This window comes from Parasteatoda tepidariorum, chromosome 2, assembly GCF_982258835.1.
Source record: "Parasteatoda tepidariorum strain Cologne lab strain chromosome 2, Ptep-v5.0, whole genome shotgun sequence".
NCBI classification, from domain to species: domain Eukaryota; kingdom Metazoa; phylum Arthropoda; class Arachnida; order Araneae; family Theridiidae; genus Parasteatoda; species Parasteatoda tepidariorum.
This window is the reverse complement of record NC_141756.1, coordinates 9,543,619-9,559,862: the sequence shown is the minus strand read 5'-3', so window position 1 is coordinate 9,559,862 and position 16,244 is coordinate 9,543,619. Positions and strand designations below refer to the sequence as shown.

General features: G+C 26.5%; 2 long non-coding RNA genes across 2 annotated transcripts; one reads left to right on the top strand and one right to left on the bottom strand.

The window, feature by feature from the left end:
• The first annotated feature begins 7,151 nt into the window (after window positions 1-7,151).
• On the top strand, window positions 7,152-11,553 carry LOC147814424 (uncharacterized). The gene is made up of 2 exons (XR_015431266.1): window positions 7,152-9,480; window positions 9,529-11,553. It is a non-coding gene; the product is annotated as an uncharacterized LOC147814424 (long non-coding RNA).
• Window positions 9,034-15,641, bottom strand: LOC139424940 (uncharacterized). The gene is made up of 2 exons (XR_015431265.1): window positions 13,950-15,641; window positions 9,034-11,212 (listed from the first exon to the last, which is right to left on the bottom strand). It is a non-coding gene; the product is annotated as an uncharacterized LOC139424940 (long non-coding RNA).
• Window positions 15,642-16,244: the final 603 nt, after the last annotated feature.

The window sequence follows — 16,244 nt, the reverse complement described above, 5'->3', positions numbered from 1 at the left end:
GAGTGATCATATGTCTTTTTAAATCACAATTTTGAGTAAAACATTTTTGACAAATAATACATTGAAATGGTTTTTCTCCAGTGTGAACTACCAAGTGCCTAGTTATTTTGTTACCTCATTTTCGAAAAATTAAGCACTTTTTAAAAACACCCAATAAAAAAAGCACTTTTAAGGGCTTTTAAAAAACAAAATCGAAAATAAGCACCTTTAAGCACTTTTTAAAAACGCTATGCACCATGAAAGTTACTACCAACTTTTTTAACAATTCAGTTCAGCTTTGAACAATTCTTTAATGTATAATGATTCTTCCTAAATATATCAAATAATTCTGAATAGGACTTGGATGATCGAGGTGGTACTGTGATTATACAATGACAAATCCCATAAATAAATATTTACAAATAGCACTGTTAGTTTAGCCAGATTGATACAAAGGTTCCTTAAAATGAATCAACATGTGCGATTTTAAATGACATTTTTGAGCAAAGCACTTCAAACACTGGGCACACTGAAATGGTTTTTCGCCAGTGTGAACTTTCAAGTGCCTAGTTATTTTGTATTTGTCAAAATTTGAGTATGGACAAAAACTGCATTGATATATTTTTCTTCTCTTCTGAAAATCTAAAAAAAAAAGAGTAACTAGATCAAAATATAATATGTCAAAAAATAACAAAAATGTCAAAAAATAACAAAAATGTCAAAAAATAACAAAAATGTCAAAAAATAATAAAACAATTTCATGTAACTTTTATTTGAAAACCAATGATAAAAATATGAAACAAAATCGTTGCTTGGTAATACATTTAACAAAGTTGTTGCTTAATACAATCTCAAACAAGAAAATGTCTCAATTAAATGCAACAAGCAAAATTATTGAAGCACATTCTATAGACCATATTCTTAGAAACTGATAAAAAAGTAATATTTAAAATAAACATTCATTTGACTCTAATATTCATTCGAACAAGTAGTGCTTTGAATCAACATTCATACAAATGTGAATAAATGTATAAGAGATGATATACTACAAAAAAAAAATAACTTGGCAACCAAACACATTATAAATAACACTGAAAGTAAGCACAGAAAAATAAACTGCACAACTTAACCAATTTTTATTTCAGTAAAAAAAAGACAAAAAAAAAAAAAAACATGGAAGTTCAAGTAATATTTTTATGAATCAAAGAAAACAAATTTTGGAATATCAAAAATCGGGAATTAAAATTTTTTTTCTAACAAAAAATGACATTTAGAAACTTGCTAGATTAAAATAATGTTGCATAACAACAGCCCATTCTGAAGATGTCTAAAAAGCAGAGAAATGCAAAATGTTAAACTTGTTCTTCCAGCAAGCTCTTCAAATCAACTTGGAGAGAAAAATTTTGCTAATGCAGTTTAATTATCTAGCACCCTTGCTACCTTGCAGGGGCGTGTCAGAAAATTGAAATCATTGTATAATCGGCAGGTCTTTTGAAATACTTAAGTGTAACTGCATTTTAAATCACTCAATATAAGCAGGGACTTGCTTTTAGTTTTCTATCATAAATAACAATATCATATCACAAAAAAAGTTTTCCCTTTAATTGATAGTTTTAACTAGCAAGATTTTGGATTCATTGTCACAACAAAAAAAATTGTAATGTCAGACATAACAATGATGAGGTGGTAATAACAAGTGAAATACTTGTACTGCATGTCGGAAAACAAAGGTGTATAATCGGGCGTTGGAAAGTACAGGTTCTACAGTAACAAGTCTTTTTTCATTAACTTGTTTGTTGCTGAAACACTTTCAAAAATTATAGTGCGTGATAATAAGAGCAGATATTTCTAAGAATGTACTGAGTGATCCAAATAGTAATTATATATACATAGACATAAATTTTTTTGCGTGACTTATTGCTGTTTTGAGTGATCCAAACAATAACTATTTCGTTTTTATATTCAGTGAATTTTTACTTTTAATTTTCTTTCAAAGTTCCAGTAAGATATATAAAATTTATAACTAAATATTGTAAGAGAAAACAAGGTATAAAAAGATAGATGAAATTTAATTTTATGATTCTTCTTTTGGTAGATATGAGTTTGCATCCTACAAATGGAAGAAATGTGACAAAGATAAAAGCCAACCACAAAACTTACATTTATAAACAATTCAGAAAAATTAAAAAGGTTTAAATTTTTTTTTAATGATTATTCATATGTTTTTTCAAATCATGTTTTTGAGTATAACCTTTTAGACAACTGTCACACCAAAATGGTTTTTCTTTAGTGTGAGTTATTTTGCCTAGTTATTTTGTACTTGTTAAAATTTGAGTAGGGACAAAAACTACATTGATGTACTTTACGTCTCTTGAGCACATCTGGAAAATAGAGAGAGAGCAACTTGATTAAAATATTATAAATCAAATCTTTCAAATACTTTCTCTTTGAAATGATATTTTAAAGAAAGCAGACATTGGTGTACAGTGCGCCAAAAAAAAGGACCACAAAGAGTAACTTTTGATCTAATGATCAGATCTTCATGTTCTAGGACCTAAACTTAATGGTTAGAAGGGGTGGCCTCAAATATGCTAATTGATTAGTACAGACGATATTTTAAGTCAAGAGATCAGACACAAAAATGTACTTTCTCGGAATAAACATACCTTTTTTCAGCGGATTTTGGTTTCTGACTTCAAAATATAAGGGGTAGCCACAATCTGGGAAATATGGTCCCCATAGTTTGTTCAGGAGAGCGATCCAAAGTTTGGGCCCCATAATGTTAATTTTTCTTTTTGCGTATTACGCGATATCTTCACAATTATAAAATTTGTCTATCCACAGATAATTTCAAAAATAAATAATTATTACTTAGTATTAATAAATATTGACGCCCGGTGGCTGAGCGGTAGCGCTTCGCGCTGTCGTGCCACAGGTCCCTGGTTCAATCTTTGGGCCGGGCAAGGTTGACTCAGCCTTTCATCCCTTCAGTGGGTCGATAAATGAGAACCAAGCATGCTTGGGAACTAAACACTGGGGGTTCGGCTGACCACCCGACCAGAGCATCTGCTTCTGCACCCCAGAGCCCTAGGTCAAGAAAACTGAGATGGACACAGTAGGCCTAGGCCCTCTAGGGATGTCGCGCCGCTGAGTTTAGTTTATTAATAAATATTTATTACTTTATTTAATAATAGTTGAAAAAATTTTGAATTGTAAGATATACAATTGTTTACATAATTTTAAAGTATGTAATTTTACATGGCAAAATACCAAAATTTGTGCGAAATCGGTCAAAGAGTTCCTGAGAAATCAAATTTTAAATATACGACTTCTTTAAAATTGGATTTTTCAGGAACTGACCAAATTCGATTCTTTAGATCAAAAGTCATTCAGGGTGATCCAATTTGTTTTGGGGCACTGTACATCAATGCCTGGTATTATCGAGAAGATGATAGGTTTATGGATAACATTTTGAGTGTTTCTTAAAATTTTAAAAATAAAACTTAACAATTTCAATTTATTAATTAACAAATTTATAAAAAAATGCTTGGTAATGTGTAACATATAAGAAAGATGTTGCTTAATACAATCTCAAAACATAAAAAGAGTATGAAATTACTCAAACACAATACTATTAAAATACATTCTTTAAACTAAATTTTTACAAACTGATATAAAATGTAATAATATTTATAATAAAATTTTATAAAAATAAGTGTTTATAAATTTCGATTCTAATATACATGAAATACCATCCCCCCAACTAATATTTACTAACAATACAGAAAAATTAGAAAGGTCTACAATTTTTCTTGTTTTTCACATGTCTTTTTAAATCACATTTTTGAGTAAAACATTTTTGACAAGTGGCACACTGATAAGGTTTTTCCCCTGTGTGGAATTTGATGTGTCTAGTTATTTTCCACTTGCAATCATTTGTGTAATTGCAAAAAATGCACTGAAATATTTTATATCCTTTCAGAGAATCTGCAAGAGAGTAATGATATAAAAATTATAAACTAAAATCGAGAAAACTTAACCAGTCTTAAATCAATTAAAAGTAAATACCCATTTATATGTTTAAAAATGCATATAATCAGTCAAATATTACTAGCATAGCCAAGAATTACTCATTTTCAATAAAATTAACATATTATTTAAACAAAATATCTTCAAAAATATGACAAAAAACTATATTTATAACAAGTTCATAAAAACTATATAAAAAAGTATTTAGTTTTTATGAGTTATAGACATATTTTGAAAACAACTTTGATAAAAACTATATAAAATATTTCTAACTCATTTCAATAAAATTAACATATTATTTAAACAAAATGTTTTCAAAAATATATCTAAAAAGCATTATTTTTTAATGTAAATAACATAATACAGATGATGAATACAGAAAAAAAAAATATTTAAATGAAGAAAAGCAAGTTAGAGCAATGTATATGGTATTATTATAACATAAAAATACTAAAAAAGTTTTTTTTAGTTAATATTTGATAAGTTCGGATTTATGTTTCCACAAAATAAACAATATTACATTTTATAATATTTCATTAATGATGATAGAAATGATATTATTTTTAAATAACAGCCAGTTTTGTCATGCTTTAGAGTAACTGTTTTTTAAAATGAATGATCATGTGTCTTTTTAAATCAGATTTTTGGGCGAAACACTTATGGCAAATATCACATTGAAAAGGTTTTACTCCAGAGTGGAATTTGATATGTCTGTTTATATTTGATCTGGTGGAGGTTGAGTAGTGACAATAACTACACTGAAATCTTTTAATTCCCATGGAAGTATCTGAAAAGTGAGGAAAAAAAACATGTATCAAAATTTTATAACTCAACATTTTTTAAATCAAGTCTTTAGATTGTTCTGTAATAGGTAACTAAAAGCCAAACAAGTGAAAACTTTTTAAACGTCATGATAAGATATTTTTTTATTCTCTACTGATAAAATTTGTAAAACAAGTAAAAACTTTTTAAAATTCATGATAATAAGGATATATATTTTTTTTATCATCAAAGTATCATTCATGAAATTAATACTGCAGAAAAATTACTGATAAAGTTGCAATAGATTGTTTCGCAATAAGTAACTAAAAGATAGACAAGTGAAAACTTTTTTAAGTTCATGATAATAAGAATATATATACGTATATATATATTTTTTTATCATTTTTTATTATCAAAGAAAATTTACTCATGAAATTAACAATGTCTGAAAAAAAATTACTGATAAAATTTTTAATATATTATTTTCTAAAAGGTAAGAATATAAGAAGGTTGAACTCCGACCCACCCCAGGGGGGTATACGGAGATAAAAGTAAAATTATTACAATAAAATTTCTCTAAAAACTAAAGTTACAGTAAAATTTCACCAAATGACAGTGGTGGTGATCAGTTAAAAGTGGATTAACAATAAAGTTTGACAATTAAAAACACTTATATACACTTTCCAAAAGGTAACTATAAACCAAACGAGTGAAAACTTTTTAAACTTTATGATAACAAGAATATATTTTTCCTTTGCAAGTATATAATCAAATTGTATGCAAAATATTTGAAATAAAAGCATGAATTTATAAACATTCCAAGTGTAGCATCGTAATTAATGTATTGAAATTATATTTTAGAAGATTTAGATGCATCATTGCTGTTAAATTTAAAAATAATTAAATGCTTTTGAAGTACTATTAGCATTAGTTTAAACCTTCATTAATTGATCAATGAAAGTCTAAATTAATGTGCATAAATGACAACAACAAAAAATTATCTGTACAACATGATGAATATGAATGTTATATTGGAAACTTTTAATGAGTAAATTTGAAAACATGAGCATTTAGACTGTAGTCCTTAATAGTCAGTTTAGTTTTGGCCAAAACAAAATACATTAGACTTGACCGAATAATTGTCGTATCTCTAGTGTGAATATAAAAGAAGAAGAATAACAGATCATAAATCAACCATGCGGAATAGTTAGGTTCAAGGCGGTGTATTGATTGCGTTGGACAGAACTAGGCTATACGTGTCAGAATACACTTTGGTGAATAAGAAAATTTAATTAGTATTGTTTAGTTAAGACACAGTTAAAAAAAATTTTTTTAAAGTATCTGAAATAGCTGCTGAAAAATAATAGAATTTAAGTAAAATAAAAATAACAAATGAAAGTACTTGATTTAAAGAAATTGGTTGAAAATGAATGAATAAAGTTGAACAAAATTAAAAATGAAGTTCAGGTTTAGACATTTTTCTTCTTATGAGTATTTGTAATAGAAATTAAAGCAGGCAAAAATAAATTATTTAATATTATGTGTAACATTAGTATGTTTATACAGTAGAATATTTTTCCACACATTAAATAATATTTTGATTGTAGATAAAAATAGAAAAATTCTACAATATTTTGGAGTTAGTTGTCAATTAAAGCACACAAAGTTAAGAGTAAATATATTTACATAATTTGTATCACAATGCTAACAAATTATTGAAACAAATTAAAACATTAAAAAAACATGCATACAAGACCAATAGTTACAATAACAATGAAAATTTCGATAGGCTTGCAGTCTTAAAAGGAAATATTCTGGGTTTTTAAATCGGATATTAGAACCAAGTACTTGTGGCTCTAGTTATACTTAAAAAGTTGTTGTGTACTGGCCACAGAGGAAATAAATACAATAAAAAAGTGTCAATAAAACTTGGGTTTAAAAATAGCTTATAGTTCAGGCAGATTTACAATGAAGCTTTATTAAAGTGTACAATCATGTGTCTTTTCAAATCAGACTTTTGGGCAAAGCTTTTGCAACAAATGTTACATTGATAAGGTTTTTCACCAGTATGAAATTTAATGTGCCTCGTTAGAGTTGATTTGAAAGTAGAAGAATAGTGGCAAAAACCGCAATGGAATCTTCTAACTCGCTTAACACCTGAAAAAAACCGAAATTTTTTTATTAAAATATTATACAGGGCTAGAAGTACAGAATATAAAATTTAAGGACTAAAATGCCTCCAAATTTAAGGATGCTAATTCTCTAATGAGAGCATTTTCTAGGATACCAACATGGATTCGCAGATACACAATCGGAAATAGTTTCAGTAGTTCCTGCACTTAAGCAAAACAAAATGAACATTTCAAGTAAACTAATTTTTTTTATTTTAAAACAAATTATGTAAAACTTTCTTTTTTTAATTTATAGGAAAAGAAGTGGGAGAAAATACTATAAATTCGGAAAATTTTTAAGTAGTAGTAAAATATAAGGATTCTGTTGTGAAAATCAGTAGAATATGATATAGTGATGGAAGGAGAGAAGTGACATAAGAGCTTGTTGTGTATTTCTCAAACATCGAATGCTCGATACCATTAAGTTTAGACTTGATAATTGTCTCTAACAATGGAAGTAAACTAATACCATACTTGACACGATATGAAGACTTAAGCGTTCATTTTGTCATATACTTTGTTTCATGGCATATAACAAACTATTTGAATTTAAAATTTTTAATTCTTTTTCAGATAAATAATATTTATTCTTGCTCTTAACTTCAACAAAAAATTCAGGTCATTTATTTAATTTTTTTATAACCAAGGACATTAAAGAACACTTTTAAAAAAAAGAGGAAATTAAGGACAATTTTGAGCCCAGAGTATAGAGTTATGTGACTTTTATAACGTTTATCCTTTTTGATGGTAGTAACGATCAGAATTAATAGGCTAAAATCTGTTCCTAAAAGCTTGAATTCGTTAAAATAATTTTTGAGCAGATAGGCACCTAAATTCTAAATGCATTAAAACATACTAAAAATTAAAGAGGTTGTTAAACATAATACTATACTATGCTCTCAATCATTAATAATAATATATCAAAAATATCATCACATATTAAAATACAATATATTGCAAATCTTCATTTTTAAGGATTGTCAGTTTACATACCAGATAATGGCTGGTGTGTCAATTAAAAACTACTTATCTATAAAAAAATTTAGGATTTCAAATGTGTTTAAATAAGCAAAAAAATTGTGAATTAGTCCTTTTTTTTGTTGTTGAGCAGATAGATACCTAAATTCTAAATGCATTAGAAAATACTAAAAATTAAAAAGGTTTTCGGACGTGTTTATTATTATAATTCGGACGTCTTTATTAAAAAAAGTAAAGCAGAATAGACTTACAAAATTCTGAATTCTCTGAATTTTAATTCGTTTAGCACAAATAAAAAAAATAATAAATGAAAGATCATTAAAAGAGTATAAAATTATCAAAATATATGATTAAAATATTAATACACTGCAAAAACAACATCAGATATTAAAATATCTATATTACAAATCGTCCTTTTTAAGGATTGTAAATTTTCAGTTTACATACCTGATAAGGGCTGCTACTTCAACTAAAAATTATTTATAATTTGTAAAAACAATTAAAGATTTCTAGGAATAAAGGATTTCAAATATGTCTAAATGACCAAAAAATTCATTTGATTTAAAATTTTGATTGAACTATTAAATTCAAAAATTTTGACAAAATGCAACTATACAATGAAATTTAATATTCATAAAAAATTTAAAACGGTCATTAATGTAGCAATAACCATAGGCAATAACCACAAATCAAAAAAGTAACATAAAAACAGATTTCAACTAGATTGGTGTTTGTTTGCTTTCAGACCAATTAGCATCTAAATAAGAGCTATAGTCATCATAAAGCTTCATTATAAATAATAAAAACTCTAATATACAATATTTGATTACTATTAATTTTAGTTGCATAAACTCATAACATTTTGAAAATACTTACCAAGATTGATTGATTTTTCAGTGTGCTACAAGTAATTGAAAAAAAAACCTAATTATTTTTCAATTTAAAATACTTACATACGAATATTTTTTTATTATCTTGAATTCTAATAATGTGTTCATTACTTGTATTCTAATTAATGCTAGGTTTCCTGCCCCTGTGTATCTACAATGCAATCAACTTTATCTATTTCAGAATAAGAAGAAGCTTATAACTATATACAAACACACAAATCTACTTCAATAATTGCAGATTAAAATAACAAACGTTTTTTTTTTATTAATAAAGAAAAAATATATCTTCACATATTTGTAGGTAAAAAAACATTGTATTTAACAGGAAAGAAAACATTGTATTAAATATTCTTAATAATAAAATATCAAATTTTAAACATTTGAAAAGTTCTCAAGAATTTAACTGCAATCAGTAGTGTGTTTAAATTTGTAGATTTAAGTGACAGATTAGGACATTAGGTAGATGTATAAGGCCAAGGGGAAATAAATTTATTGATATAACAAGGTTTTCCAGACATCGAAAGTATACTCTATAAATAAAATTTATAATGAACTTTGGATGTTAAAAATAATCTTTTACATATAAATTAAAAAATTTAATTTAGGCAGCATAAAGTATCATAATTATAAATTTTATAAGATGACATTGTTATTTTTAGTCATAGAAACATGTAATTTAAGTAGCAAGACAATGTAATTTAAGTAAATGTTAATTTAAGTAAAATTAAGAATGTAAATTTAAGTAGCCAAAAGCAGAGGTACATAGTTAAAACACACAAGACATTACATACTTGGAGAACAAAATAAAAAGTGCTACAAACTAAGTCTGATGCAAAAACAGAAAGAAAACAAACACAATAAAGAAAACAAGATCATTAGGATACCCCAGGGATCACTGATCCCAAGAGGGTTTTAGTAAAATAATAATACACTTAAATAGTCAAAGCACAGACAATAAGTTAACTTCAAATATTTACTTGATATTCACAAAAATTAGGTTGAAACTCATGTGCAGAGGCATGCAAAGTAGAAGATCTTTTTTTAGAATAATTTTAATTTAAGGGGCCATTTATTGAATTTAAACATAAAACCAATTCAGAGAATAAATGTGTAAAATAAAATAAACCTAAAAGGAAAAATAACCTGATTTTATGCTGAATGTATTTATGACATTATGATATGCATAAAATTAATATGACAATCAATATATGACATCAATTTCCAAAAAAAAAAAAAAAATAACAAAATGTAACTCAAAATTAAAAATTATTGTAAACTCAATAGAAAAAGAAAATGCACTTAGATACAAAATAATGCAATAACAGGAGATAAATCATAAAAAAATAACATAAAATAATTTTTTTAAATTATGTTCAAGCTGTAAAAAAACATACAACAAATAAGTTGCATCTATGTGCCTAACTTACACTGTTACAACTTCATAAAAACCGTTCTTTTAAACTATACAGAGGTTTTCTCTTAATGATTTTCCCAAGAATAAGATATATTTCAATTTTATTGAAAAAGCTAATGCTCATTCATTATTTTATTTTTGAACATTAAAAAGAGCTATTATTTAAAAGGTTTAGACATTTTTGATTCCAGTACAAAACGCAATCTGGAACTAGTGAAACTACCATTAAATGACTATGTCTGATATGTAAATTAACAATAAATCTATTGCATTGTTAGTTCAAACATTGTTTAAAATAAATAATCTTTAATACAGGTTTTACAATATCTAAATGATAATTAGTACTACACAAACTAAAGTGAAAAATCATGTTCAGAAATGGACATACTATAGTTTCTATTTTTGTCTATAGAACCGAAACAATAATATGTCCACTTTTGGACTTAATTTGTGTTTTATTCACACTGTTTTCCACTTTTGGTTATACAATCTACAATACAGGCTATACTTGATTTACTAGTGCAAAGAAATATCCTTCTACTTTTATGTAAAAATTAATTCATCCAATTTACACAAAATATAAGAAAGTTTTGGTTAGTTAAATTTACAGCTCCTCCATATTGGAATGCATTTCAGGTTGTTTATGCATATATTCTTTTAAAAAATCATTAAAGGAAATTAGAATGGAAAGAATTTTATAAAATAATTTTTACTCTAAAAAGAGATTTGAAGCCCCATTTTTTTTCAATGCTAATTTTTCTCTTTTTTGACAATTGGAAATTGTCCAGTTGTTGTTGACATAAGTAAGTGTGGATGATGCTTATGAATATGTCTTGTCATGTTGGATTTGACGCCGAAACATTTATCACAAAAGTCACATTGAAAGGGTTTATCACCAGTGTGTGTCCTTATATGCTTTGTTAGATCTGTTTTTCTACAGGATGCGTACGAGCATAGATAGCATGCATGAATTTTCCTTTTCTTAGAAACTGTAAATCAAAAAACAAAAGTTAAAATAAAACTACATATTATGCATTTCAATAATGTTAAAAAAGAATTGCACCAATCTTAGATAGCTAAATATTCAGTTAATGAAGTGGCAAATTTGACTAGCTATGCATATTTAATATACCAAATAGTTATGATAATAAATCATATATAAGTTTTAAAGTCTACAAATTTTCAATTATTTATCTCAGGGTAGGTAAAGTTTCAGAACTAATGGCAAAATATATTTTTTCTCTGGCAGTGCATGCCTGAACTATTGTCAACCTGAAATCCAGGGACACACTAAAGTAAAAATTATAGGTTTTGCTGCCAAAAAAAAAAAGAGTTCCAGAAATTGTAATGGAGAGGCATATTACTTAATTAATATATATACAGTGAAATCTTGGTGAAACGGACACTCTTGGGAGTGATAAAAATTGTTCGGGAAGGGTACCCCAATAATGAAGTCAAATGAAGTGAATTGTTTTTAAAATAACTGCAATGATATAGAAAAAATTAAATAATCTAGAATAACTATTTACAATAATATTCATTTAAACTTTGAAAAATACTTTTTTCAATGCAAAAAATGTATATGACAACATTTGATATATATTTATGTATACATAATTCTAGATGTAGATACAGAAAAATGAGTATGTTTTTCCTATTTAAACATACATTTAAGTTTGTTGTATGATACTGAATTGGAGCTTTTAGTCCTATGTCACTTCCTCCGCCAGTTTTATTATTAGGTTTACACCCTCTAACACCTCCCCATCACTTGATAGGAAACATGATAATACCTTCTTGACAGTAAACTTCCCACTAATCACGGAACAAAAATAAAGCAACAATGCATACCTATAAGACATGAGGTTCTATAGAGTTGTCATACTCACAATTGATCATCTGTCAAATGTCTAAATAAATGTTTCATTTATATGAACGCCTCAATGATCAGATTTCTGTTCTATTTTAACCCAGCTGGGTTAATTATTGCCTACAAATTTATAATATGTAGAAATGAATTTTCTGCGGGGAAAGGAAATTGAGGGCATTAAGGCATCATATCAACTTGCGTGATCTCACAGCCAGTACTGTCCAGATGAAGAGATGCCCCTGTCTGAAATATGTATGAGCAGTATCATTTTCTTACCTTTCTTTGCAAAGATAAAGAAATGAGAATGATTGATTTTTCAGTAGTGAAATAGCTTTATTTTTAATTGCGGATAAGGTAAAAAAAACAAACTACATGCTTTAAAAAAGGTGGAAAGTTGCAAATTGTTTTCCTTACAATTTAAAGCAGAAATAGTTTTTTTTTACAAATTTAGAAAAATTGCTGTCCAGTTTGTAGAGATAGAAATTTTTTGGGGCATAAATGACTGTCTGCATCTGGTTACAGGAGCGTCCATTTTGGGGTGAAGGTACATAATGGTTTATTCATATAAGATTCAGGGGGAATGAAAAATATCTCCACAATGAGAGGCGTTCGTTTTGCAGGAGTATTTGTAACAGGCTTCATTGCAAATGTAAGTATATATACTCTGTATATTTTCAAATAAGAATAGATTTATTTATTAATCACAATTATGTATCACACATACAAATCCTATCTTTCTTTTTTTTTAATTTTTTGTTTGCAAAAAGATAAACTCTCAGAAGCATCTTTTAAATTTGGCTTCACTAATGAAATCTGTAAGTCTATTCCTTGCACTAGTTTTAACTCTCCTCATGCAAGAGAGGCCACTTTCAGTTGCTGCACAGATTACTGGAATAACCAAGGTGATTTTGCCCAGTTTCGAAAATTGTGGAAAATCCTCCACAATAATGCTTAGTAAAAGTGTCAGAAAATATTGCAAAATCATAATACGAGGTTATACAGCGTGTATACGAATTGTCATGTGTGCTTTTTAAATAGCGTGAATGCGAATTGCTGTTTGCGTGACTTAAAGAAAATTGCACGAATACGAAATGCAATGTGCAATCTTTAAATCGAGTGAATATTGAATCCCAGTGTATGATTTCTAAAACGTTTCAGTTTATTTTATTGTTTTACTTTTTAAATATACAGTTATTTAGAATTTTTCACGTCAAAGCCATCGATAGGGTAGGGCAATAAGGGCATTTGCTCAGAGATTTCTTGGATTCCAGAGGGCAACACATCAAGTTGTATAAAAAAATTTCTATAATTTAAAACTTAAGTAATGAAAAAACAAAGAACTTGTTCTAATCAAGTCCAGTATAAATCAAACTAAAAAGCCTAATTATAAATTATTAATATAATTACAAAAAAATTATGGTATATAAAGGACAGTCAAGTATATTAAATAAAAATTAAACTTCACTTATGACTTTTGCTAATTTAAGGAAATATTTCTCTCCAAGAACAGTAAAATGATCACAATTAAAAAACAATTTGATTTCTTTTCTGCGAACTGTACATACAGTTTGTAATTAGATACTAATAATCTTAAATATATCATAAAAATAAGCAAATCTTAAATGATGTATGGAAACAAACAAGATCTAAGTAATTCATAAAAGTAAACAAGTCTTAAAACAACTCAAGAAAATAATTTATTCCAAGTAATTCCTAATAACCAAAGAAAGCAGTCCAAAACATTTGTTTGCTAATTAATTTTCAACACTATGAATAATCTGCATAAAGAAAACATTTAAAAATAGTATCTTAGGTACCACTAAAAATGATATAACATAAATAACTAGAATTAGTACGGTTTGTTCAGTTCATAAGGAAATGTTCTGTAAATGAGTCATCTTATGACGGTTTAAATGATCCTTTCTATTAAAACGTCTAGAACAGCTGTTGCATTGAAAACGCTTCTCTCCAGTATGTTTTGCCATGTGCCTTAGTAGATTTGTGGCTCTAATAGATGAGTAATCACAAAATGTACAGTTGTGCACTTTTACCATCACCGAGCAAACTGAAAAATTAAAATTATACATGTAACAAAGCATTATTTACACAGTATGAATATTAAACACATGTATTAAATGTTTTCATTTACTTTATTACAATCATCAAAAAATAACGTTATGTAAAGGACTGTCAAACATATTAAAAGAAAAAATTTCTTATGACTTGTTCTACTTTTCAGAAATATTTCACAATTTAAAAACAATTAGATTTTTTTCTGCCAACTGTATAGACAGTTTTGTAATTAGATATTAAGAATCTTAATTAAATAAATCATGAAAATAAATAAGTCTCTAATAATTTAAGAAAATAAACAGATCTAAATAATTTAAAAAAATAAATAAGTCTAAAATAATAATTCAAGAAAATAAGTTATTCTTAGTTATTTTTAATAACTAAAGAAAGCACTTCAATAAATTTGTTTGATAACTAATAATTAATTTTAAATACTACGAATGATGTGAAAAAAAATCAGAATAAAGGTACCATTAGAAATGATAATGGAATATACAGTATATTCTCGATATCTCAAAGTTGTAGGGACGCTAAAAAAATTTCGAGATAACAAGTTCAGAACTAAATATGTTCTAAAAGGTAGAAAAATATATTCTAAAATATTAATCTAAAAACTAGAGCCATGAAATATAAAAATAAATACTAATAAATATTGATGTAAGAAAAGTTGACCAAAAATCTAAATACAATAATGATTATTTTATTTCTAAAAAAAGTAAGACAAAAATAATTATGCATTAAACAGAACAGAATTGGTTAACAATAAATTTACATTGTGATTTTTCCAAAAAAAAATTAATTTTCTATTGTTAAAAAGTTCGAAATAACAAGGTTTTGAGAAGAAAATCATTGACATAGGTATTTAAATTAACATTGGGTGGATATATAACGCCACGGGGGAAAATATTTTTTCGACATAGCAAAATTTTTGAAATATCTAGAGTATACTGTATAATAAATATTTAGGAATATTGTAAATGGTACATATGGAAATATTCTATAAATAAGTCATCCTAAGATGGCTTAAATTATTCTTTCTATTTAAATGTCTAGATTTCATTGAAAGGATTTCTCTTCGGTATGTGATGTCATGTGCTTGAGTATTTTTGTTGTTCGAATAAATGAGTAGATGCAACTTGTACATTGCTGTACTTTTACCATTACTGAGCAGACTGAAAATCTAAAATTATACATTGTTCGTAGAATAAGAAGATTAAACACAAGCATTAAATGTTTTCGTTAATTTCATTTTAACTTTATATTTTAAAGTGGACATAATTTAATATGGAAACAAACAGAAGAGGCAATATAAATTTTTAATCTTGATTTAATTGTACACCACAACAAATAAAAGTCTACAGTAAAATTCAACTGAACTGTAAAAAGTATTAACACATAAAATTTGAAACAAATCACAATGAATATTATTAAAACTGAATAATCAGATGTTACACCAGAGTAAAGTTCTACTAAAACGTTTTAATTCATTATTTAATTCAATTATATGTTACTTGTGTGAAACACATATATGTTATTTATTAATATTATTTGAGTAACATATGCATGTAACTAATATATATTACTTTAGTAACATATAGAAAGTCCAAAGTTTGTAATAATTGGGACTTAGGGAAGGGTGGAAAATAGATTATTGCGGATAATAAGTTTTTAAGATTAACGAGAATTAAAATATGATTGAATAAATAAAAAAAATAGTAATAATGAATGGACGCTAATTACTGCTAATTTCATACAAAAAAGTTTAGTTATGGGTTGAATGATTTTTAAAAATGTTTAGTATAAAATAGATTTATGTAAAAAAAAAAATAAATATAATTGAGCAGATGATAAAAACAATATTAAAAATCCAGCCTCATATATCAAAAACAAATTAATCTAATTTAGTAAAAAAAATAATAATAAAACAAGGAATATAATTGACTAGATATTTTAAAGGAAATACCTATAATTTAAAGAAAAATAAATTTTCCTGCTAGTGTTCTTTTCAAACACTATTATTATTCAGTTCCATCAATGTTCATCTTTCCAAAGAATGTTTTCCTTTATCTCTTTTCAAC